The sequence below is a fragment of the Calliphora vicina genome, chromosome X, assembly GCF_958450345.1.
Source record: "Calliphora vicina chromosome X, idCalVici1.1, whole genome shotgun sequence".
In the NCBI taxonomy this organism is placed as follows: domain Eukaryota; kingdom Metazoa; phylum Arthropoda; class Insecta; order Diptera; family Calliphoridae; genus Calliphora; species Calliphora vicina.
In genome coordinates, this window is record NC_088785.1 from 587,491 (window position 1) to 614,694 (window position 27,204).

General features: G+C 40.3%; 3 non-coding genes and 1 pseudogene across 3 annotated transcripts; all 4 read left to right on the plus strand.

Moving 5' to 3' along the window:
• Window positions 1–359: 359 nt before the first annotated feature.
• On the plus strand, window positions 360–2,346 carry LOC135962902 (small subunit ribosomal RNA). The gene has a single exon (XR_010576742.1). It is a non-coding gene; the product is annotated as a small subunit ribosomal RNA (ribosomal RNA).
• Window positions 2,347–3,294: 948 nt separating this feature from the next.
• Window positions 3,295–3,474, plus strand: LOC135962860 (5.8S ribosomal RNA). The gene has a single exon (XR_010576702.1). It is a non-coding gene; the product is annotated as a 5.8S ribosomal RNA (ribosomal RNA).
• Window positions 3,475–22,117: 18,643 nt separating this feature from the next.
• LOC135962981 (5.8S ribosomal RNA) lies at window positions 22,118–22,297 on the plus strand. Its single transcript, XR_010576791.1, has one exon. It is a non-coding gene; the product is annotated as a 5.8S ribosomal RNA (ribosomal RNA).
• Window positions 22,298–22,627: 330 nt separating this feature from the next.
• LOC135962929 (large subunit ribosomal RNA) overlaps window positions 22,628–27,204 on the plus strand; it is an 8,080-nt pseudogene continuing 3,503 nt past the window's right edge.

Below are 27,204 nucleotides of genomic sequence, written 5' to 3' on the forward strand. Positions count from 1 at the left end.
AATATTTGCATTGGTAAATTTATTTTGTTAAAATCGAATAAAGAAAAATAAGTATTTTCTTAGTTTTTTTTATATAAGATTTTTTTGGTGACGATTTTTTGGTGTTTTTCAAAAATGTATAAAATGTAAAAATGAAATATGAATGAAATGTAATTCTTAATTGCATATCAAAAAATATCATATATATTGAAAAATATTATATGATGCAATGTGAAATAAATGATAATAGAACAATATATTGTTTAAAAATCAAGAACAGTGAATTTGGAATGACGAATATGACGCGATAAAAAGCTGATTTTCGTTAAATTTCTTTTCAACTAAAACCAATTGAAAACAAATAATATAAATAAAACATTATTCTGGTTGATCCTGCCAGTAGTTATATGCTTGTCTCAAAGATTAAGCCATGCATGTCTAAGTACACACGAATTAAAAGTGAAACCGCAAAAGGCTCATTATATCAGTTATGGTTCCTTAGATCGTTAACAGTTACTTGGATAACTGTGGTAATTCTAGAGCTAATACATGCAATATAAATACGGACCTTTGGGACGTATGCTTTTATTAGGCTAAAACCAAGCGATCGCAAGATCGTTATTATGGTTGAACTCTAGATAACTTGCTGATCGTATGGTCTTGTACCGACGACAGATCTTTCAAATGTCGGCCCTATCAACTTTTGATGGTAGTATCTAGGACTACCATGGTTGCAACGGGTAACGGGGAATCAGGGTTCGATTCCGGAGAGGGAGCCTGAGAAACGGCTACCACATCTAAGGAAGGCAGCAGGCGCGTAAATTACCCACTCCCAGCTCGGGGAGGTAGTGACGAAAAATAACAATACAGGACTCATATTAGAGGCCCTGTAATTGGAATGAGTACACTTTAAATCCTTTAACAAGGACCTATTGGAGGGCAAGTCTGGTGCCAGCAGCCGCGGTAACTCCAGCTCCAATAGCGTATATTAAAGTTGTTGCGGTTAAAACGTTCGTAGTTGAACTTGTGCTTCATACGGGTAGTACAACTATAATTGTAGTTTGTACTGTACCTTATGTATGTAAGCGTATTACCGGTGGAGTTCTTATATGTATTAAATACTTGTATTTGTGCATATTCCTCCTATTTAAACCTGCTTCAGTGCTCTTCATCGAGTGTTGTTGTGGGCCGGTACAATTACTTTGAACAAATTAGAGTGCTTAAAGCAGGCTCCAAATGCCTGAATATTTTGTGCATGGAATAATGAAATAAGACCTCTGTTCTACTTTCATTGGTTTTTAGATCAAGAGGTAATGATTAATAGAAGCAGTTTGGAGGCATTAGTATTACGACGCGAGAGGTGAAATTCTTGGACCGTCGTAAGACTAACTTAAGCGAAAGCATTTGCCAAAGATGTTTTCATTAATCAAGAACGAAAGTTAGAGGTTCGAAGGCGATCAGATACCGCCCTAGTTCTAACCATAAACGATGCCAGCTAGCAATTGGGTGTAGCTACTATCATGGCTCTCTCAGTCGCTTCCCGGGAAACCAAAGCTTTTGGGCTCCGGGGGAAGTATGGTTGCAAAGCTGAAACTTAAAGGAATTGACGGAAGGGCACCACCAGGAGTGGAGCCTGCGGCTTAATTTGACTCAACACGGGAAAACTTACCAGGTCCGAACATAAGTGTGTAAGACAGATTGATAGCTCTTTCTCGAATCTATGGGTGGTGGTGCATGGCCGTTCTTAGTTCGTGGAGTGATTTGTCTGGTTAATTCCGATAACGAACGAGACTCAAATATATTAAATAGATGCTTTCAGGATTATGGTGTTTGAAGCTTTTGTAGCCTTCATTCATGAGTGCAGTAAAATGTGTGAGTGTTTGAATGTGTTTATGAAAGTGGAGCCGTACCTGTTGGTTTGTCCCATTATAAGGACACTAGCTTCTTAAATGGACAAATTGCGTCTAGCAATAATGAGATTGAGCAATAACAGGTCTGTGATGCCCTTAGATGTCCTGGGCTGCACGCGCGCTACAATGAAAGTATCAACGTGTATTTCCTAGACCGAGAGGTCCGGGTAAACCGCTGAACCACTTTCATGCTTGGGATTGTGAACTGAAACTGTTCACATGAACTTGGAATTCCCAGTAAGTGTGAGTCATTAACTCGCATTGATTACGTCCCTGCCCTTTGTACACACCGCCCGTCGCTACTACCGATTGAATTATTTAGTGAGGTCTCCGGACGTGATCACTGTAACGCCTTGTGTGTTACGGTTGTTTCGCAAAAGTTGACCGAACTTGATTATTTAGAGGAAGTAAAAGTCGTAACAAGGTTTCCGTAGGTGAACCTGCGGAAGGATCATTAATGTGTTCCTAACCGATAAAAAATTTTTTTTTATATATTTATATATAAAAAATATTAAAAAAAAAAAAACATAATGCCCTTTAAAAAAAAAGGCTAATAAAAATAAAATTAAAAATATTTATTTTTTTTTTTTTTTTTTAGTTTTTAAGATTCCAATCTTACGGGCTATTTATGGTCAATCATTTGTTACCAAATGTGTAAATAAAAATCAAAGTATTTTCATTTTTATTATTATTTACCCAACGTTTCGTTTGTTTGTTTCAAACTTCTTCAGGGGTTTTCTTTTATTGTTGAATTGAAATTCTATTGTTTACATTGTCAATTAACTTATTATTTAAAAAACTGGACTTCACGACACAGAATTAATAAATAAATAATCATTACAACACAAACATATACTATAAGTCAAACTTAATACTAATATCACAGAACTTCAACTCTTATTTAAATATTTTTTTTTTATAAAAAAAAAAGAGAAAAACACTAAAAGTGTTATTGAAAGAAAAACTCTTTAATAATAAAATAATATTATATTTAATAATATTATAAAAAAAGTCGTTGGAAATTATATATATATATAATATATTTTCTTTTATTCTCTTTTATTAAAAAAAGATGTACTGATTTATGAACTTAAATCATACATTGGATGGGAATATTTGAAATATATATAATATATTCATTTTAGTGTACTGGCAATACAATTTATTGTATATCCATACATTGCATAAAAATTAAACTCACAATTATAGTTGTACTTGTATACAAGTTAAAAAAAATTGTTCTTTCTAAAAGAACTAAGATATTCGCAACAAACTTTGTGGTATGTTTTAAAATTAAAAAAAATATTATTGAAGGAATTGATATATGCCAATTTGGTTTGGTGTATTTTTGATTTCTTTCAATAAACAAATTTATGAATTGCTATTTAAACAAAAATAAATATATCACTCTAAGCGGTGGATCACTTGGCTCATGGATCGATGAAGAACGCAGCAAACTGTGCGTCATCGTGTGAACTGCAGGACACATGAACATCGACATTTTGAACGCATATCGCAGTCCATGCTGTAAGGTACTTTAATTTATAATTAGAGTGCTGCTTGGACTACATATGGTTGAGGGTTGTAAGACTATGCTAAATAAGTTGCTTTAAAAATCTTTTATATATTTAATATGTAAAATTTTTTAAAAGCACATGTTGTATTACTGGATATTCTACTATATTCATAATACTAAAAGTTAAAGATACAAAACCTCTAACGAATAAAATCAGAGTATTTAATATTATATATTTTATATTCATTTTTTTATTGAGGAAGGTCTAGCATAAAATATTTTTTTATGAAACTAGGATTGCCTCTCTATTAAAAAGAATTTTTTATTTAAACAGAAAATAAAAGAAATGATTTCTATTTGTGGTTTTGATATTTTATGATTTAAAAAATTTTTTTATTACAACCTCAACTCATATGGGATTACCCCCTGAATTTAAGCATATTAATGAGGGGAGGAAAAGAAACTAACAAGGATTTTCTTAGTAGCGGCGAGCGAAAAGAAAATAGTTCAGCACTAAGTCACTTTGTCTTTATGGCAAATGTGAGATGCAGTGTATGGAATGTCAAATTTCTAGTATGAGAAATTAACGATTTAAGTCCTTCTTAAATGAGACCATTTACCCAAAGAGGGTGCCAGGCCCGTATAACGTTAATGATTACTAGATGGCATTTCCAAAGAGTCGTGTTGCTTGATAGTGCAGCACTAAGTGGGTGGTAAACTCCATCTAAAACTAAATATAACCATGAGACCGATAGTAAACAAGTACCGTGAGGGAAAGTTGAAAAGAACTCTGAATAGAGAGTTAAATAGTACGTGAAACTGCTTAGAGGTTAAGCCCGATGAACCTGAATATCCGTTATGGAAAATTCATCTTTATGATTTTAATATTTATAATATTATAATAATGGTGTGCATTTTTTCTATAAAGGACATTGTAATCTATTAACATAAATATATTTATCATAAGATCATTTGCTTAAGTTTATTCAAATTATTTTGCTTGCATTTTAATATCGAATAAATGCTTTTGATTTGATAAAGTGTTGATAGATTTATTATATATAGTGCTTAAATATTTATATTTTATAATAGCATATTGATCATTGATCTTTATGTTTATTATATGCACTTATATGATTAACAATGCGAAAGATTCAGGATACCTTCGGGACCCGTCTTGAAACACGGACCAAGGAGTCTAACATATTTGCAAGTTATTGGGAATAAAAACCTAATAGCGTAATTAACATAACTTAATTTAATGGGATTAGTTTTTAGCCTATTTATAGTCTATTAATTCAATCCCGGGGCGTTCTATACAGTTATGTATAATAGTATTTATATTATTTATACCTCTAACTAGAGCGTACCTTGAGCATATATGCTGTGACCCGAAAGATGGTGAACTATACTTGATCAGGTTGAAGTCAGGGGAAACCCTGATGGAAGACCGAAACAGTTCTGACGTGCAAATCGATTGTCAGAATTGAGTATAGGGGCGAAAGACCAATCGAACCATCTAGTAGCTGGTTCCCTCCGAAGTTTCCCTCAGGATAGCTGGTGCATTTAAAAATTATGTAAAATAATCTTATCTGGTAAAGCGAATGATTAGAGGCCTTAGGGTCGAAACGATCTTAACCTATTCTCAAACTTTAAATGGGTAAGAACCTCACCTTTCTTGGTATGAAGGTAGTGGTTGTGATATAATGTGCCCAGTGGGCCACTTTTGGTAAGCAGAACTGGCGCTGTGGGATGAACCAAACGTAATGTTACGGTGCCCAAATTAACAACTCATGCAGATACCATGAAAGGCGTTGGTTGCTTAAAACAGCAGGACGGTGGACATGGAAGTCGTAATCCGCTAAGGAGTGTGTAACAACTCACCTGCCGAAGCAACTAGCCCTTAAAATGGATGGCGCTTAAGTTGTATACCTATACATTACCGCTAAAGTAAATGGTTTATGTTCAATTTCGGTTGGATTATAAACTTTGAAACTTTAGTGAGTAGGAGGGTACAATGGTGAGCATAGAAGTGTTTGGCGTAAGCCTGCATGGAGCTGCCATTGGTACAGATCTTGGTGGTAGTAGCAAATAATCGAATGAGACCTTGGAGGACTGAAGTGGAGAAGGGTTTCGTGTGAACAGTGGTTGATCACGAGTTAGTCGGTCCTAAGTTTAAGGCGAAAGCCGAAAATTATCAAGTTATAATGAAAAGGAAGTAAAATTGCTTAGTAATTAAACACTTGAATAATTTTGAACGAAAGGGAATACGGTTCCAATTCCGTAACCTGTTGAGTATCCGTTTGTTATTAAATATGGGCCTTGTGCTCATCCTGGCAACAGGAACGACCATAAAGAAGCCGTCGAGAGGTATCGGAAGAGTTTTCTTTTCTGTTTTATAGTCGTACTACCATGGAAGTCTTTCGAAGAGAGATATGGTAGATGGACTAGAAGAGCATGACATTTACTGTTGTGTCGATATTTTCTCCTCGGACCTTGAAAATTTATGGTGGGGTCACGCAAACTTCTCAACAGGCCGTACCAATATCCGCAGCTGGTCTCCAAGGTGAAGAGTCTCTAGTCGATAGAATAATGTAGGTAAGGGAAGTCGGCAAATTAGATCCGTAACTTCGGGATAAGGATTGGCTCTGAAGATTGAGATAGTCGGGCTTGATTGGGAAGCAATAACATGGTTTATGTACTCGTTCTGGGTAAATAGAGATTCTCGGATCTTGTTCCCCGGATAGTAGTTACGTAGCCAATTGTGGAACTTTCTTGCTAAAATTTTTAGGGAATTATCGCAAGATATATTCCTTTTAAATTATAACGACTATCAATTAACAATCAATTCAGAACTGGCACGGACTTGGGGAATCCGACTGTCTAATTAAAACAAAGCATTGTGATGGCCCTAGCGGGTGTTGACACAATGTGAGGGTACAATGGTGAGCATAGAAGTGTTTGGCGTAAGCCTGCATGGAGCTGCCATTGGTACAGATCTTGGTGGTAGTAGCAAATAATCGAATGAGACCTTGGAGGACTGAAGTGGAGAAGGGTTTCGTGTGAACAGTGGTTGATCACGAGTTAGTCGGTCCTAAGTTTAAGGCGAAAGCCGAAAATTTTCAAGTTATAATGAAAAGGAAGTAAAATTGCTTAGTAATTAAACACTTGAATAATTTTGAACGAAAGGGAATACGGTTCCAATTCCGTAACCTGTTGAGTATCCGTTTGTTATTAAATATGGGCCTTGTGCTCATCCTGGCAACAGGAACGACCATAAAGAAGCCGTCGAGAGGTATCGGAAGAGTTTTCTTTTCTGTTTTATAGTCGTACTACCATGGAAGTCTTTCGAAGAGAGATATGGTAGATGGACTAGAAGAGCATGACATTTACTGTTGTGTCGATATTTTCTCCTCGGACCTTGAAAATTTATGGTGGGGTCACGCAAACTTCTCAACAGGCCGTACCAATATCCGCAGCTGGTCTCCAAGGTGAAGAGTCTCTAGTCGATAGAATAATGTAGGTAAGGGAAGTCGGCAAATTAGATCCGTAACTTCGGGATAAGGATTGGCTCTGAAGATTGAGATAGTCGGGCTTGATTGGGAAGCAATAACATGGTTTATGTACTCGTTCTGGGTAAATAGAGATTCTCGGATCTTGTTCCCCGGATAGTAGTTACGTAGCCAATTGTGGAACTTTCTTGCTAAAATTTTTAGGGAATTATCGCAAGATATATTCCTTTTAAATTATAACGACTATCAATTAACAATCAATTCAGAACTGGCACGGACTTGGGGAATCCGACTGTCTAATTAAAACAAAGCATTGTGATGGCCCTAGCGGGTGTTGACACAATGTGATTTCTGCCCAGTGCTCTGAATGTCAAAGTGAAGAAATTCAAGTAAGCGCGGGTAAACGGCGGGAGTAACTATGACTCTCTTAAGGTTGGAAAGGAAGTGCTTATAGATGCTTTTGTGTCTATTTCACATCCATGTGCCCATGTCAAACCTCCTCGATGGTTCCAACTGGTAACGTTTGGTATGGTTGGTTTTACTGACTATACTAGGCGGCTAATTGACGGGGCTTCGGGTCTCAAGGGTTGCCACCCCTACAGACCGTCAATCCGAAAGGCGCGAATAATGAAGAAAGAATGAGAAATAATAATAATACAAATCGTCGGGTCTCTGCCCGGCGTATCCTTCCGGACGAGGTGTTGGTGAGCGCCTCCAGTACCACCATGAACTTACGAGAGCGAGCAATTAGGGGTTCAAACAATACAATGGGAAGAATGAATGTTTCCTCCATACCTGAAAGTAGTGGTTCAGGGAACGGAGATAATATTTTAATGGATATTCAAGCCACTACATCGATCCCATTGTATGAACATTTGCTGGACAGGGACAGAAATTCTAACCATGTGACATCAGCCGCCCCTGAGAATCACATTTCTAACCAATTATTGCCTGCCGCCCCAGGTGATCATAGGAACACAGAAGCTCTAAACTTAGGTGAAGGGGTTAGTAGTGTTAGTATGGTAACTGAGCAGGCAGTTAACCAAAGTGGGTTGGTTGCGGGGGGTAGCGGCCCTGCTTCCAACTCACACCCTTGTGTCGTATGTGAACGCTCATTCTCGACGAAGTCGGGATTGGGTGTTCATATTAGACGTGCACACCCTGACGTATCTGACCAGATGAATGTCAGGTCTGATAAAAAGGCACGATGGAACGATGAAGAAATTTCGTTATTGGCTTGTACCGAAGCGGAACTCACCTCCTCAGGTGGGGTCCGGTTCATGAATCATGCTCTTCATGAGCGATTCGCGCATCGCACTGTCGAGGCAATCAAGAAAATGCGCCAGAGAAGTGAATATAAGGTCAAGGTCCAGACCTATCTCACGCGCTTGGTTGACCCAAACAGAGGACCCACAAATATTGCGACTGCGTGGGTACAAAGCCAACAAACGACAATGGAAGCATCTGAAGTCGTGGCTGAGACTGATCCTATCGTGGACAGTCCAGTCTCCGGGGACGCTCCTACAGTGGACGACCCGATAAAATCCTTTTTGCTTAGTCTAGGGGATCTTGATATTGATAGTTATAGTGCTCCTTATCTGAATTCGATTGTACGTAGTGTCAATGATGATGATAAGGATCATGTCCTACTTAGACTGTCTGGATATTTAGATGAGATATTTCCACCCAATCTCGAATCTAGACAGCGTGTCCGCCCGAGACAACCTCCTACTTTTACTAATAGACGTAAGAGGCGTAGACATGAGTATGCAAAGGTCCAACGTGACTGGCGCAAGCACAATGGCAGATGTATCAAAGCGATCCTAGACGACACTGAGAGTTGCTCGCAACCAGCCAGAGATGTAATGGAAACCTATTGGAGAGAAGTTATCGAACGTGAGGAGCATTCGGCGCCTCTACGTGAAGATCTTGCTAGATATTCTAGGGGCAGTATATGGTATCCGATAAGTCGTTCAGACTTAAAGGCTTCCATGCCCGTACATACCACCTCGCCCGGCATTGACGGGATCACATCGAGGCAATTCAGGGCGCTACCAATAGAAATATTGGAACGCGTTTTTAACCTGTTTATGTGGTGTGGTAAGGTACCAAGACGCTTCCGTGAGGCCAAGACTATTTTTCTCCCAAAGAAGCAGAAGCCCTCACTTCCGGAGGATTATAGGCCAATCACTCTCACGTCGATTCTTCTTCGCTGGTTTCATTCCATCCTGGCAAAGAGAATATCTCGGTGTATCAAGTTTGAACGCAGTCAAAAAGGATTCATGCCTACCGATGGGTGTGCTGATAACACGACCTTGATAGACCATCTTCTCAGGGAGCATCATCAAAATTATGCTTCTTGCCATATTGCGGTCCTTGATGTCAGCAAAGCCTTTGATTCTGTGTCTCATAATACAATTTATGGGACTCTTGAATCGTACGGCCAACCACAGGAGTTGGTCGACTATATTAGACATATATATTCCACATCGCGCATTAGATTCTCTGGCGATTCATGGGTTTCGGATCAACTGGTTTTACCCGGGAGAGGAGTAAAGCAGGGAGACCCTTTGTCTCCAGTACTGTTCAACTTAGTGATGGACAGACTGATCCGAAAACTCCCGCCAGAGTTAGGATGCAAGATTGGAAATTTTATGACTAATATTGCTGCTTTTGCTGACGACTTGGTCATCTGGGCATCAACTCCACTCGGTCTTCAGAAGTTGCTTGATATAGCCAGTGAGTTCCTTGGCTCTTGTGGACTTAAATTGAACAGTGCCAAATGTCTGTCGGTGTCCATCAAAGGACAACCTAAACAGAAACGTTCGGTGGTTGTACAAAAAGAGTTCTTTGTTGAGGGACGGGCCATAAGAGCACTGAAGAGGACCGAAGAGTGGAAATACCTAGGTGTGACTTTCACCGCAGAAGGCAGAACTAAGGTGGATTTGAAGGCGCCCCTTAGAGAGAAGTTAGATCGGCTCACAAGAGCACCCCTAAAACCACAGCAGAGGTTGTTTGCACTTAGATCGGTATTGATACCTCAACTTTATCATGTACTGACCCTCGGGAACGTTATGATAGGTTGCTTAAGGGGTATCGATAGGACAATTAGGGCCTACTTACGAAAATGGCTCAGCTTGCCAGATGATGTTCCAATCGCGTACTTCCATGCTTCTGTGGAGGATGGCGGTCTGGGCATTGTCGCGCTTAGGTGGCAAGCACCGCTGTTGAGACTTAAGCGTCTACAAGAATTACAATTACCACTCCCGAGTGGGATTGTTTCTGTGGATACTTTCGTTGCTTCAGAGGTCGCCAAAGTTGAAAGACGTTTAGATACAGGAGATGTTAGGATCCTAAGCAAGGGGGATTTAAAAGCTTTCTGGGCAGATCGCTTGTACAAATCTTTTGATGGGCGTGGTCTACTACATAGTAGTGATCACAAACAAGCCCAACGTTGGATAAGGGAACCGACTAGACTTTTGTCTGGAAGGGACTTTATCAATTGTATAAAGTTGCGTATTAATGCGCTCCCTACACGTTCAAGATGTACCCGTGGGAGGACATCGGATCGAAAGTGCCGTGCAGGATGTGATGCTCAGGAAACTTTGAATCATATAGTTCAGGGATGTTTTAGAACGAAAAGGGATAGGACAAATAGACATGATAGCGTAGTTAAATTTATGGGAAGGAGTCTGAGGGCTAAAGGACTTCAGGTTGTAGTAGAAGATCAATTGCAAACAACCTCTGGGATCAGGAAACCTGACATTGTGGTTTTAAAGGGGGAAAAGATCTATGTGCTAGACGCACAGGTCGTTACAGATGGTCGTGATTTGTCTAATATGCACAAGGAAAAGACAGACAAATACAATACACAGGGCGTCATTAGGGCACTGACAGAAAAATACGGACGCAACCAGGTGCAATTTTGCGCAATAACACTTAATTGGAGAGGAGTTTGGTCTAGGGATTCAGTGAATAGGTTAGTTGAGTGGGGGTTGTTAGGGAAAAGGGAAACCGCTTTAATTAGTACTAGAGTTATGATAGGAGGTATTATATCGCACAGAAGGTTCATGGGGTCTCGCAGCAATAGATCGGGTATCGGTTAGGTTAGCATACCGTTTCACCATTTTTTTGACTCCTGTAGGCATCTCTCATGAGGTGTTTCCAGGAATTTTGTTTTATTTTGACTAAGTTAAAGTAAATTACGTGCAGCCTGCGGGATCGGGCTTAATTTAGGACAGCCTACCTAGTCCGGACTAGGTTAGTACGGACACCGCCTCTCGTTTCCGTCGAGGCAAGGTCACTCCTTGATCGGGGAGGAGTGGGTGTGAGTTTGGTGGGTTCGATCGTAAAAAAAAAAAAAAAAATAGCCAAATGCCTCGTCATCTAATTAGTGACGCGCATGAATGGATTAACGAGATTCCTACTGTCCCTATCTATGTACTTGTGCGTTTTACGTTGAGCTGATCAGACGTGTTTTTATAAGCGGATTTTCGGTACGTAAATTTAAAGTGTTATAGTGCGAATATTAAAAAGAGCGATAGTGGATTTTAAAGCTTGGACTCAGTAGATTCGGGAGAAAGTGATATTTTGTGAATCGGTTGGCGGATGCCTAAGATATAGGCAGATTAAAAATCGGTTGACGAAGAATCAAACGTGTGTATTATTATACATAGTGTGTGTGTGTGTATAATAAAAGTTGAGACTCCGCTGACAAGGTGTCTCAAGGCCAAACTCCGGCGGCAGTTTTTGGTGTTGCCATACGGCGTGTGAGCTTGTCGGTGTTGCCACTTGTGAAGCGGGTAACACGGTGCAGGTAAGGCAGTGCGGGTAAGGCAGTGTGTCGGTAAGGCAGTGTCGGTAAGGCAGTGTGTCGGTAAGGCAGTGTCGGTAAGGCAGTGTCGGTCGGTATTTTTGTGGGACGAATAAAACCGCATTGGTAAGGCAGTGCAAACTGCATTGGTAATACGGTTCATTTCCGGTCGGTAAGGCAGTTCACTTCCGGTTTTGGTTCGACCATTTCCGGTTTGTGTCTCCGCTAAGTGGTGTGTGTCTCCACTAAGTGGTTGGTGTCTGTGATATTTTGTATTTTGGTGTCTCTACTATTAGGGGCATTCGCATTATAGTACATTTTTGCTGACGGACAGTAGGGGTATTCCTGTAAATTGGAAATTTTTTCTGATTGGTTTATTTTCGTGAGTATACTGTTTTTTGAGTTACTTTCGACAGTTTCTGGTTTGAATAGGTAGATATGCCGCCTGCGGGCAAGAAGAAGGGCGAAAAGCCGAAAGCGAAGGGTGATGCGTCGGACATGACTACGACTGATGGAGGTGAGAGGGTGTTGCCGCCGGTAAGCGTACGTATTGTTAGACATACGGAGAGCGAGTTATCGAGCACAGAGATGGAGGATGAAGTCAAACGATTTAAGGTCGGCTCTCCTAAGCCCAAACGTACTGCTGCTGTTACTCCTGATGCTGCTCCTGCCGATGTTCCAGCTGCTGGTGATGCTATGGAGGTGTCGGATGTTACATCCGGTCCTAGCCTCAAGAGGGTGCGTGGACGTAAAAGGCCACAACCAGTCATGGACACTGGTTTAGTTGGCCAGATGAAGGCCGTGAGTGCTGCTTTGCTGGAGTTGGAGATGGCTGATGGTGTTGGGGCTGAGCTGGCCAAGGGCGTGATGGAGCATTCCAGCAAGTTTGAGGTGCTGCTTTTTGGCCTTATGGCAGAGAACGAGCGGTTGAAAGGGCGCCTCGATGTGTACGAGGGTGGTAAGGTGGCTGGGGTGCAGTCGGCGGCCTTTAGGGCTCCCATGGCACCTCCGGTGACTACTAGGCGTAGCGGTGTTTCTGGTGGGGCTATTGTTGCTGCTCCGGTTGCTGTTGTGCCAAAGCCTGTGGAAACGTGGTCGGTGGTGGTTAAGGGGAAGCAGGGTGTCTCATCCAAGGAAGTGGTAGAGAAAGTGCAGAGGGAGGTTGGCCCCACTTTGGGTGTTCGCGTGCACACGTTGCGGCCTATGCGCGATGGCGGAGCGGTCATTAGGACCCCGTCCGTAGCTGAGAGGGAGAAGGTTGCGAAGAATGCCAAGTTCGGTGAGGTTGGGTTGGAGGTTTCGGTAAAGGACAAGCTAGGTCCAAGGGTGGTCGTGCAGCGCGTTCATCCGGAGATATCTCCCGATGAGTTTATGCAGGAGCTCTACGACCTAAATTTTAGGCGTAGGATGACTCCTGATGACTACAAACGCTCAATTAGATTGGTGACAGCTCCGTGGAAGCCTACAGGCGGGCCGGTTAGTGTTGTTTTAGAGGGCAGTAGCGAGGCCATGCAGCAATTGCTGGACAATGGCCGGTGTTATATTAAATGGTTTTCTTTCCTGGTTCGCCCACATGATGCCGTGCCGAGTTGCTTTAGATGCCTGGGCTTTGATCACCTTGTGAGGGACTGCAGAATGACGGAAGGAGTTTGTCGCCTATGCGGACAGGTTGGCCATTTGGCATCTCGCTGTGTCAACGAGATCCACTGTAGAAATTGTGCTTTTAAGGGACTTCCGGCGAATCATCTTATGATGTCAGCCGCCTGTCCGGTATATAGCGGTATAGTAGCGAGGGCAAACGCGCGCCATTAAGATGGAGGGTACGGATATTAAAATTCTGCAGCTTAACTGCCAGCGGGCATATTCGGTGATTTGTGAACTAGGTCAGGCGATGTACAACCTGAATGCGACTTTTGCACTCGTGCAGGAGCCGTATACCACGGATGGTCACATCAGGGGTTTGCCGGGGGGTATGCGTGCGTTTACGGACTTGGGGGGCAACGCCGCTGTTATAATAAAGGACAGTCACATTAACTGTACGGTTGTTAGTAGGAGTGATTGGGGAGTCTGCGTTAGCGTGGAGGGTGGTTTTGGTAGGATGCTACTGACAAGCATCTACTGTAGGTTTGGGGGACCTCTTGAACCCTATTTAGGGTACATGGATTCGGTACTACTACTGGATAGTAGTTCACCTGTAATCCTTGGTTTAGACGCAAATGCATGCTCTCGCATGTGGTTCTCTAAGATGAGCGGGAATACTTCTGCTCATCAGAACTACTTGCGAGGTGTCATGCTTAGTGAATGGCTGGTCACAAAGCGGCTCATTGTCCTCAATGAGCCTAGTGAGATGTACACTTTTGATGGTCCAAGAGGATGTAGTGACATTGACGTGACGTTAGCCAATGTGGGGGCAATGACAGAATACCGTTTTAGCTGGAAGATTAGGGATGACTTTGGTGTGAGTGATCATAGTCTCATTGAGATTGTGGTCTCCCACCAACGGGCAACGGACGGGACGTACCTACCACGCAAGTGGAAACTACGCGACGTCAATTGGGATAACTATGCTGACGCATTTCGGTGGGCAGCGTTGGATGTTCCAATTGACGACTTTAGGGCACTTACTATTGACAGTCAAGTCAGCCTGATAGATCGGTGGATGTGTACCACTAATGATACTCTCCTTGGTCGTTGTCGCAAGACTCGTCAGGGAGGGGTCAGGTGGTGGACTCGCGAGTTGGATCTGATGCGGAGGAGCGTTCGTCGTCTCAGGAAGCGATTCCAGAGGGGAAGGCGCTCTAATGCAGAAGATCTGGTGCAGCGAAAAGCTGACTATCTGGCTGCCTTGAGAGTCTACAAGGACAGAATCGTGAGTGTGAAGGAAGACGAGTGGCGTACTTTCGTACAGGACAACAGGGATGACCCCTGGGGTAAGGTTTACCGTATCCTTAGGGGTAGACGGCAACAGGCGGACTTGTCGGGTCTTCGGGTTGGTAACACAACGTTGCTGACGTGGAGACAGTGCACGGACGCCTTGCTTGAGACTTTCTTTCCGGGGGCGGAATCGGCTGATCATCTTCCCTATGGGGAGATGATTAGTCCTCCGCCACTGGAGAGAATGGAAGTTGATGATAGCATATACCGAGTCAAAAGTAGGAAATCTCCGGGTATTGATGGTATGACTGGAGAGATGTGTAAAAGCATCTGGAAGGCCATACCGGAATATCTGGAGTCAGTCTTTGGGAGGTGTATCAGTGAGGGCTATTTCCCTGAGGCTTGGAAGCAGGCTAAAGTTGTGGTGCTCCTGAAGTCGCCTGATAAAGTGAGGAGTGATCCACGCTCATATCGGGGTATCAGCCTCCTTCCGGTACTTGGAAAAGTGCTGGAAAGGATGATGGTATATAGACTGAGGGAGTCCTACAATGAGGTGGCTTCTGAGTTTCAGTTCGGATTTAAAGAGGGGAAATCTGTTGAGGACGCGTGGCACCATGTCAAGTCTAGCGTTGTAAACTCTGCAAGCAAATATGTCCTTGGCATATTTGTTGATTTTAAGGGTGCGTTTGATTATCTCTCTTGGAGAGAGGTTCTTGATAGGCTGCGTTTAGTTGGCTGTCGAGAGCTCTCCCTATGGAGTAGTTACTTCAGCGGCAGGAAAGCTTTTGTGGTAGGCGCCAACGATACTGTTTGCAGGGATGTTGCCAGGGGCTGCCCTCAGGGGTCTATCTGTGGTCCATTTATTTGGAACCTAATGATGGATCCCTTGTTGAGGTCTCTGGCGGCGTCTTGCCGACTCTGTGCGTACGCGGATGACTTGCTCATCTTAATCGAAGGTCAGTCTCGTGCTGAGCTGGAGAGAAGAGGTGAGCAGGCCATGCGTGAGGTCAATGAGTGGGGGAACAGTGTCGGTGTTGAAGTGTCGAGGGAGAAAACCGTGATGATGATGCTGAAAGGCATCTTATCGCGGGCTCGTTCCCCGTCAGTTCGATCTGGTGACGTTTTTCTCAGATACGTGACCCAGGTCAAGTATCTGGGAATTACGATGGGTGAGAGAATGAGCTTCTTCGCTCATCTCTCTGTGGTTCGAGAAAAGCTGACTGTCGTTGCAAGTTGTATCAGACGCATCCTTAGAAGTGACTGGGGTCTTGGCAGGCGTGCTGTGCGTACCATATATGGTGGACTTTTCGTTGCTTGTGCAACGTTTGGCTCATCCGTATGGTACGAAACGGTTATGTCTGTTGTGGGCCGCAAAAAGTCATTGACTTGTCAGAGAGTTGCAATGCTGGCTTGCATGCCAGTTTGCCATACGGTCTCGACGGATGCTCTTCAGGTCCTGCTGGGTGCGGCTCCCCTTGACTTGGAAGTAATACGGCGTGGTATTGCTTTTAAGGTCAAGAAGGGGCTGCCACTTCTTAGTCATGACTGGATTTCTGCTTCTGACGTGGTAGGGTTGGACTCAAGACGGACGAAACTCCTGCTGGACGATCATCTTGTTTCAAGATGGCGTTCACGCTGGACGAACAGCAACAACGGGCGGGTCACTCACGAGTTTATACGGGACGCTACATTTGTTAGGGAACGCCCGAACTTTGGCTTTGGCTTGAGTTTGGGTTTTATACTGACTGGACATGGCTCCTTGAATGCATTTCTGCATAAAAGGGGTCTGTCAGATTCGCCGGACTGTAGGTGTGGACAAGGGACGGAGGACTGGCTACATGTACTTACTGGGTGTTCACTTTATAGTGATATTAGGAGTCTGGATGATATGGGGATATATCATTCCGAGGGGGGATGGGATTGTAGTAGGGCTTTAGAGGACAGTCGGACGTTTAGAAGGTTAGGTGAATACGCAAGGGGCGTATTCAATCGTAGGAGGACAGTACGTTAGTGGAGGTGACCCCTGATGTGATCATTCGTGGTGGTGTTCAACTGCCAATGTGCCTTCGCACAGGTATTGTACATCGCCTGGCCCGGTTTGCAGATATGGGTATGTTCGTTGGTGGGGGCTGATACGCGTTATCTGTCCCTCCCAGCAGTGCACCGTCTTCGCACCTCTCCCTGCTGTTTTGCTGTTTGCTGCTACCTGTTTTGATTCGCGCGTTGTAATGTGAAGGCTACCCGTGAGGGAGCTTTGTCTATTGTCGCAATCGTTTGTTCGTGTCGTCCCTTGCTGGTGTCGCACCATGTGGCACAAAGCGTCGCTCGTGAGAGCGGCTGTTCAGTGTGTGGCGTCTGGTGTTGTTCTTTGTCTCTTTATGTTGATGTATGTTTGCTGTGTCGTTGCTGTTGGGTGACCAGTCCCGAACTATTTGGAGTTCTACTTGGTAGTAGCTTCGGCTACGAGGCCTGACCGGAGGCTTAATTCTGGTACCACGGGTGTCAGGAGCCCCTGGAATTTCGGTTCCAGCCTGACAGTTGGTGCGGCCCTTCGGGGAGCTTCGTGGTGGCTGTGGTTTATACCCAAATCGCGGGTAGAGCGCAAGCTCGGTGTGGAGTTGCATTGCAACCGGGTGCCGTGACCCATAGAGCGGAAGGAGTTTTAGATAGTGCTCCGCTCCTCACCAAGGGGGAGGTTATGTCCAAATACATAACTTCAAATTGGTACTCGTGTATGGCTTTTGCTATGCATGGGGGCGTAGGTGGGCGCATCGTTTCTGCCCGGTGTTAAGAGCACCGTGAGTTTGGGCCCTTGCGGCAGGTGCTCACGTTAAACCTGGACACATCTGTCCCTATATTTAAAAAAAAAATGTTGACTCTCATCACCACATCATTATGAAAAAAATTAATAAAATATTGGCTCATCACATTATTGTGAAGAAAATAATAAAATATTGGCTCATCCTATCATTATGAAGTAAAAAAAAGAAAAATACTGAGTAGTTTCATTCTAATTTCAAAGTAGAAAAATTTATTTAAAAAAAATGTTGGCTCTCATCGCCACATCATTGTGAAAAAAGAAAAAATATTGGCTCACACATCATTATTAAGCGATAAAAATAACGATAGAGTAGTTTTACTCTAATGCTTACACAAAAATGTGATACTGTAAGCGCGGTTGAACGGCGGAATTAAATATTAACGTCATTAGGTAGACAAAGTTCTCGTCATCTAATTAGTGACACATATGAATGGATTAACGAGTTTCCTACTGTCCCTAGGAAAATTATACTGTCCCTTGTTTGCTGATGATAGATGTATTAAAATTATTTAGTTTTACTCTACTCTACTCTACTCTATTACTTATACACAAAAATGTTGTTTGCTAATGAGATGAATGTATAGATGGATGGATGTATGTATTAAAATTATTTAGTTTTACTCCTCTACTAATAATAACAATACTACTACACAAAACAAAACAAAATATAAAATGTATTGTGGATTTAATAAAATCTATAATGATTTTCCTTTATAATAGTACCAAAAATAATAAAGAAAAGTTAAATTTTTATACAAATTTGTTAAATTTGTGAAAATAATACTATTTATTAGTTAAATGTTATAAATTGAAAAAAAATGTGGACTAAAATCTATAATGATTTTCATACAAAATCCCAAAAATAATAAAGAAAAGTATATTTTTCATACAAATTTTTACAATTTAAGGAAATATTTCATAAAATAATAAAATTTTTGAAAAAATCGAAAATTTTTTATTTTGAAATATTGAACAATTTGAAAAGAAAATCTATTTAGATGTTGATATTAGTTCATATTGTATGAAATTTCTTAAAAAAATTATCAAAATCGATAAAATTTTATTTTTATTTTTCTTACTTTTGTAAGTTAGGGAAATAGAAATTTTGAAATTTTGAAATTTCAAAAAAAAAAAATCTACAATTTTAGAAAATTTAAAAATTTTTTTATCCAAAAATTAGTAATAATTCGTACGATTCATAATCAAAAAGAAAATTTCAAAAAAGTTGCTTAGAACTCAAGATATACAATTTTAAAGTTTCGGAAAACGAAATTGGCGGGGAAGTTGTATGTAACTATCTCTATATACTCTTGACATAAAATGCAGAGATACTAAATATTCACACAAAACATCAAAAATACTAATATACGGTGTGTTAAAATTGATTTAAGAATGAAAATCGAATGCGAATGATGATATTGTGCAAGAATGTTACAACGTGAATGTTGGAACTATTTGCTTGTTTTTTTTATATTGTGTATTGAGGTTTTTAAATATCTATTTTATTATTTGCGTTGAATATATGTGGTATATAAGTATTTTGTGTGTGGGGAGAGCAATGAAAACTTTTTTTAGTTTATTTGCCGCTAACGATGAATCTATTTAAGTTTGTCGACAAATTTTTTTAGTTTGTTGATTGAACTGTATAGTTATTCGTTAGTGTAATTATTTATTTTATTTTTTTTTTATAATTTTAATTTTTCTTTATTGAAATATTAAAATTAATTTTTATTCAATGTGCTAAAATTATTTATGATGCTTGGTCTCTAGAACAAGAATTTTTTTATATTCTTGGGGATTTCAATATTTGCATTGGTAAATTTATTTTGTTAAAATCGAATAAAGAAAAATAAGTATTTTCTTAGTTTTTTTTATATAAGATTTTTTTGGTGAAGATTTTTTGGTGTTTTTCAAAAATGTATAAAATGTAAAAATGAAATATGAATGAAATGTAATTCTTAATTGCATATCAAAAAATATCATATATATTGAAAAATATTATATGATGCAATGTGAAATAAATGATAATAGAACAATATATTGTTTAAAAATCAAGAACAGTGAATTTGGAATGACGAATATGACGCGATAAAAAGCTGATTTTCGTTAAATTTCTTTTCAACTAAAACCAATTGAAAACAAATAATATAAATAAAACATTATTCTGGTTGATCCTGCCAGTAGTTATATGCTTGTCTCAAAGATTAAGCCATGCATGTCTAAGTACACACGAATTAAAAGTGAAACCGCAAAAGGCTCATTATATCAGTTATGGTTCCTTAGATCGTTAACAGTTACTTGGATAACTGTGGTAATTCTAGAGCTAATACATGCAATATAAATACGGACCTTTGGGACGTATGCTTTTATTAGGCTAAAACCAAGCGATCGCAAGATCGTTATTATGGTTGAACTCTAGATAACTTGCTGATCGTATGGTCTTGTACCGACGACAGATCTTTCAAATGTCTGCCCTATCAACTTTTGATGGTAGTATCTAGGACTACCATGGTTGCAACGGGTAACGGGGAATCAGGGTTCGATTCCGGAGAGGGAGCCTGAGAAACGGCTACCACATCTAAGGAAGGCAGCAGGCGCGTAAATTACCCACTCCCAGCTCGGGGAGGTAGTGACGAAAAATAACAATACAGGACTCATATTAGAGGCCCTGTAATTGGAATGAGTACACTTTAAATCCTTTAACAAGGACCTATTGGAGGGCAAGTCTGGTGCCAGCAGCCGCGGTAACTCCAGCTCCAATAGCGTATATTAAAGTTGTTGCGGTTAAAACGTTCGTAGTTGAACTTGTGCTTCATACGGGTAGTACAACTATAATTGTAGTTTGTACTGTACCTTATGTATGTAAGCGTATTACCGGTGGAGTTCTTATATGTATTAAATACTTGTATTTGTGCATATTCCTCCTATTTAAACCTGCTTCAGTGCTCTTCATCGAGTGTTGTTGTGGGCCGGTACAATTACTTTGAACAAATTAGAGTGCTTAAAGCAGGCTCCAAATGCCTGAATATTTTGTGCATGGAATAATGAAATAAGACCTCTGTTCTACTTTCATTGGTTTTTAGATCAAGAGGTAATGATTAATAGAAGCAGTTTGGGGGCATTAGTATTACGACGCGAGAGGTGAAATTCTTGGACCGTCGTAAGACTAACTTAAGCGAAAGCATTTGCCAAAGATGTTTTCATTAATCAAGAACGAAAGTTAGAGGTTCGAAGGCGATCAGATACCGCCTACCAAAGCTTTTGGGCTCCGGGGGAAGTATGGTTGCAAAGCTGAAACTTAAAGGAATTGACGGAAGGGCACCACCAGGAGTGGAGCCTGCGGCTTAATTTGACTCAACACGGGAAAACTTACCAGGTCCGAACATAAGTGTGTAAGACAGATTGATAGCTCTTTCTCGAATCTATGGGTGGTGGTGCATGGCCGTTCTTAGTTCGTGGAGTGATTTGTCTGGTTAATTCCGATAACGAACGAGACTCAAATATATTAAATAGATGCTTTCAGGATTATGGTGTTTGAAGCTTTTGTAGCCTTCATTCATGAGTGCAGTAAAATGTGTGAGTGTTTGAATGTGTTTATGAAAGTGGAGCCGTACCTGTTGGTTTGTCCCATTATAAGGACACTAGCTTCTTAAATGGACAAATTGCGTCTAGCAATAATGAGATTGAGCAATAACAGGTCTGTGATGCCCTTAGATGTCCTGGGCTGCACGCGCGCTACAATGAAAGTATCAACGTGTATTTCCTAGACCGAGAGGTCCGGGTAAACCGCTGAACCACTTTCATGCTTGGGATTGTGAACTGAAACTGTTCACATGAACTTGGAATTCCCAGTAAGTGTGAGTCATTAACTCGCATTGATTACGTCCCTGCCCTTTGTACACACCGCCCGTCGCTACTACCGATTGAATTATTTAGTGAGGTCTCCGGACGTGATCACTGTAACGCCTTGTGTGTTACGGTTGTTTCGCAAAAGTTGACCGAACTTGATTATTTAGAGGAAGTAAAAGTCGTAACAAGGTTTCCGTAGGTGAACCTGCGGAAGGATCATTAATGTGTTCCTAACCGATAAAAAAATTTTTTTTATATATTTATATATAAAAAATATTAAAAAAAAAAAAACATAATGCCCTTTAAAAAAAAAGGCTAATAAAAATAAAATTAAAAATATTTAAATATTTTTTTTTTATAAAAAAAAAGAGAAAAACACTAAAAGTGTTATTGAAAGAAAAACTCTTTAATAATAAAATAATATTATATTTAATAATATTATAAAAAAAGTCGTTGGAAATTATATATATATATAATATATTTTCTTTTATTCTCTTTTATTAAAAAAAGATGTACTGATTTATGAACTTAAATCATACATTGGATGGGAATATTTGAAATATATATAATATATTCATTTTAGTGTACTGGCAATACAATTTATTGTATATCCATACATTGCATAAAAATTAAACTCACAATTATAGTTGTACTTGTATACAAGTTAAAAAAAATTGTTCTTTCTAAAAGAACTAAGATATTCGCAACAAACTTTGTGGTATGTTTTAAAATTAAAAAAAATATTATTGAAGGAATTGATATATGCCAATTTGGTTTGGTGTATTTTTGATTTCTTTCAATAAACAAATTTATGAATTGCTATTTAAACAAAAATAAATATATCACTCTAAGCGGTGGATCACTTGGCTCATGGGTCGATGAAGAACGCAGCAAACTGTGCGTCATCGTGTGAACTGCAGGACACATGAACATCGACATTTTGAACGCATATCGCAGTCCATGCTGTAAGGTACTTTAATTTATAATTAGAGTGCTGCTTGGACTACATATGGTTGAGGGTTGTAAGACTATGCTAAATAAGTTGCTTTAAAAATCTTTTATATATTTAATATGTAAAATTTTTTAAAAGCACATGTTGTATTACTGGATATTCTACTATATTCATAATACTAAAAGTTAAAGATACAAAACCTCTAACGAATAAAATCAGAGTATTTAATATTATATATTTTATATTCATTTTTTTATTGAGGAAGGTCTAGCATAAAATATTTTTTTATGAAACTAGGATTGCCTCTCTATTAAAAAGAATTTTTTATTTAAACAGAAAATAAAAGAAATGATTTCTATTTGTGGTTTTGATATTTTATGATTTAAAAAATTTTTTTATTACAACCTCAACTCATATGGGATTACCCCCTGAATTTAAGCATATTAATGAGGGGAGGAAAAGAAACTAACAAGGATTTTCTTAGTAGCGGCGAGCGAAAAGAAAATAGTTCAGCACTAAGTCACTTTGTCTTTATGGCAAATGTGAGATGCAGTGTATGGAATGTCAAATTTCTAGTATGAGAAATTAACGATTTAAGTCCTTCTTAAATGAGACCATTTACCCAAAGAGGGTGCCAGGCCCGTATAACGTTAATGATTACTAGATGGCATTTCCAAAGAGTCGTGTTGCTTGATAGTGCAGCACTAAGTGGGTGGTAAACTCCATCTAAAACTAAATATAACCATGAGACCGATAGTAAACAAGTACCGTGAGGGAAAGTTGAAAAGAACTCTGAATAGAGAGTTAAATAGTACGTGAAACTGCTTAGAGGTTAAGCCCGATGAACCTGAATATCCGTTATGGAAAATTCATCTTTATGATTTTAATATTTATAATATTATAATAATGGTGTGCATTTTTTCTATAAAGGACATTGTAATCTATTAACATAAATATATTTATCATAAGATCATTTGCTTAAGTTTATTCAAATTATTTTGCTTGCATTTTAATATCGAATAAATGCTTTTGATTTGATAAAGTGTTGATAGATTTATTATATATAGTGCTTAAATATTTATATTTTATAATAGCATATTGATCATTGATCTTTATGTTTATTATATGCACTTATATGATTAACAATGCGAAAGATTCAGGATACCTTCGGGACCCGTCTTGAAACACGGACCAAGGAGTCTAACATATTTGCAAGTTATTGGGAATAAAAACCTAATAGCGTAATTAACATAACTTAATTTAATGGGATTAGTTTTTAGCCTATTTATAGTCTATTAATTCAATCCCGGGGCGTTCTATACAGTTATGTATAATAGTATTTATATTATTTATACCTCTAACTAGAGCGTACCTTGAGCATATATGCTGTGACCCGAAAGATGGTGAACTATACTTGATCAGGTTGAAGTCAGGGGAAACCCTGATGGAAGACCGAAACAGTTCTGACGTGCAAATCGATTGTCAGAATTGAGTATAGGGGCGAAAGACCAATCGAACCATCTAGTAGCTGGTTCCCTCCGAAGTTTCCCTCAGGATAGCTGGTGCATTTAAAAATTATGTAAAATAATCTTATCTGGTAAAGCGAATGATTAGAGGCCTTAGGGTCGAAACGATCTTAACCTATTCTCAAACTTTAAATGGGTAAGAACCTCACCTTTCTTGGTATGAAGGTAGTGGTTGTGATATAATGTGCCCAGTGGGCCACTTTTGGTAAGCAGAACTGGCGCTGTGGGATGAACCAAACGTAATGTTACGGTGCCCAAATTAACAACTCATGCAGATACCATGAAAGGCGTTGGTTGCTTAAAACAGCAGGACGGTGGACATGGAAGTCGTAATCCGCTAAGGAGTGTGTAACAACTCACCTGCCGAAGCAACTAGCCCTTAAAATGGATGGCGCTTAAGTTGTATACCTATACATTACCGCTAAAGTAAATGGTTTATGTTCAATTTCGGTTGGATTATAAACTTTGAAACTTTAGTGAGTAGGAGGGTACAATGGTGAGCATAGAAGTGTTTGGCGTAAGCCTGCATGGAGCTGCCATTGGTACAGATCTTGGTGGTAGTAGCAAATAATCGAATGAGACCTTGGAGGACTGAAGTGGAGAAGGGTTTCGTGTGAACAGTGGTTGATCACGAGTTAGTCGGTCCTAAGTTTAAGGCGAAAGCCGAAAATTTTCAAGTTATAATGAAAAGGAAGTAAAATTGCTTAGTAATTAAACACTTGAATAATTTTGAACGAAAGGGAATACGGTTCCAATTCCGTAACCTGTTGAGTATCCGTTTGTTATTAAATATGGGCCTTGTGCTCATCCTGGCAACAGGAACGACCATAAAGAAGCCGTCGAGAGGTATCGGAAGAGTTTTCTTTTCTGTTTTATAGTCGTACTACCATGGAAGTCTTTCGAAGAGAGATATGGTAGATGGACTAGAAGAGCATGACATTTACTGTTGTGTCGATATTTTCTCCTCGGACCTTGAAAATTTATGGTGGGGTCACGCAAACTTCTCAACAGGCCGTACCAATATCCGCAGCTGGTCTCCAAGGTGAAGAGTCTCTAGTCGATAGAATAATGTAGGTAAGGGAAGTCGGCAAATTAGATCCGTAACTTCGGGATAAGGATTGGCTCTGAAGATTGAGATAGTCGGGCTTGATTGGGAAGCAATAACATGGTTTATGTACTCGTTCTGGGTAAATAGAGATTCTCGGATCTTGTTCCCCGGATAGTAGTTACGTAGCCAATTGTGGAACTTTCTTGCTAAAATTTTTAGGGAATTATCGCAAGATATATTCCTTTTAAATTATAACGACTATCAATTAACAATCAATTCAGAACTGGCACGGACTTGGGGAATCCGACTGTCTAATTAAAACAAAGCATTGTGATGGCCCTAGCGGGTGTTGACACAATGTGATTTCTGCCCAGTGCTCTGAATGTCAAAGTGAAGAAATTCAAGTAAGCGCGGGTAAACGGCGGGAGTAACTATGACTCTCTTAATGTCATATCGAACGTGAGGAGCATTCGGCGCCTCTACGTGAAGATCTTGCTAGATTTTCTAGGGGCAATATATGGTATCCGATAAGTCGCTCAGACTTAAAGGCCTCCATGCCCGTACATACCACCTCGCCCGGCATTGACGGGATCACATCAAGGCAATTCAGGGCGCTACCAATAGAAATATTGGAACGCGTTTTTAACCTGTTTATGTGGTGTGGTAAGGTACCAAGACGTTTCCGTGAGGCCAAGACTATTTTTCTCCCAAAGAAGCAAAAGCCCTTACTTCCAGAGGATTATAGGCCAATCACTCTCACGTCGATTCTTCTTAGGTGGTTTCATTCCATCCTGGCAAAGAGAATATCTCGGTGTATCAAGTTTGAACGCAGTCAAAAAGGATTCATGCCTACTGATGGGTGTGCTGATAACACGACCTTGATAGATCATCTTCTCAGGGAGCATCATCAAAATTATGCTTCTTGCCATATTGCGGTCCTTGATGTCAGCAAAGCCTTTGATTCTGTGTCTCATAATACAATTTATGGGACTCTTGAATCGTACGGCCAACCACAGGAGTTGGTCGACTATATTAGACATATATATTCCACATCGCGCATTAGATTCTCTGGCGATTCATGGGTTTCGGATCAACTGGTTTTACCCGGGAGAGGAGTAAAGCAGGGAGACCCCTTGTCTCCAGTACTGTTCAACTTAGTGATGGACAGACTGATCCGAAAACTCCCGCCAGAGCTAGGATGCAAGATTGGAAATTTTATGACTAATATTGCTGCTTTTGCTGACGACTTGGTCATCTGGGCATCAACTCCACTCGGTCTTCAGAAGTTGCTTGATATAGCCAGTGAGTTCCTTGGCTCTTGTGGACTTAAATTGAACAGTGCCAAATGTCTGTCGGTGTCCATTAAAGGACAACCTAAACAGAAACGTTCGGTGGTTGTACAAAAAGAGTTCTATGTTGAGGGACGGGCCATAAGAGCACTGAAGAGGACCGAAGAGTGGAAATACCTAGGTGTGACTTTCACCGCAGAAGGCAGAACTAAGGTGGATTTGAAGGCGCCCCTTAGAGAGAAGTTAGATCGGCTCACAAGAGCACCCCTAAAACCACAGCAGAGGTTGTTTGCACTTAGATCGGTATTGATACCTCAACTTTATCATGTACTGACCCTCGGGAACGTTATGATTGGTTGCTTAAGGGGTATCGATAGGACAATTAGGGCCTACTTACGAAAATGGCTCAGCTTGCCAGACGATGTTCCAATCGCGTACTTCCACGCTTCCGTGGAGGATGGCGGTCTGGGCATTGTTGCGCTTAGGTGGCAAGCACCGCTGTTGAGACTTAAGCGTCTACAAGAATTACAATTACCACTCCCAAGTGGGATTGTTTCTGTGGATACTTTCGTTGCTTCAGAGGTCGCCAAAGTTGAAAGACGTTTAGATACAGGAGAAGTTAGGATCCTAAGCAAGGGGGATTTAAAAGCTTTCTGGGCAGATCGCTTGTACAAATCTTTTGATGGGCGTGGTTTACTACATAGTAGTGATCACAAACAAGCCCAACGTTGGATAAGGGAACCGACTAGACTTTTGTCTGGAAGGGACTTTATCAATTGTATAAAGTTGCGTATTAATGCGCTCCCTACACGTTCAAGATGTACCCGTGGGAGGACATCAGATCGAAAGTGCCGTGCAGGATGTGATGCTCAGGAAACTTTGAATCATATAGTTCAGGGATGTTTTAGAACGAAAAGGGATAGGACGAATAGACATGATAGTGTAGTTAAATTTATGGGAAGGAGTCTGAGGGCTAAAGGACTTCAGGTTGTAGTAGAAGATCAATTGCAAACAACCTCTGGGATCAGGAAACCTGACATTGTGGTTTTAAAAGGGGAAAAGATCTATGTGCTAGACGCACAGGTCGTTACAGATGGTCGTGATTTGTCTAATAT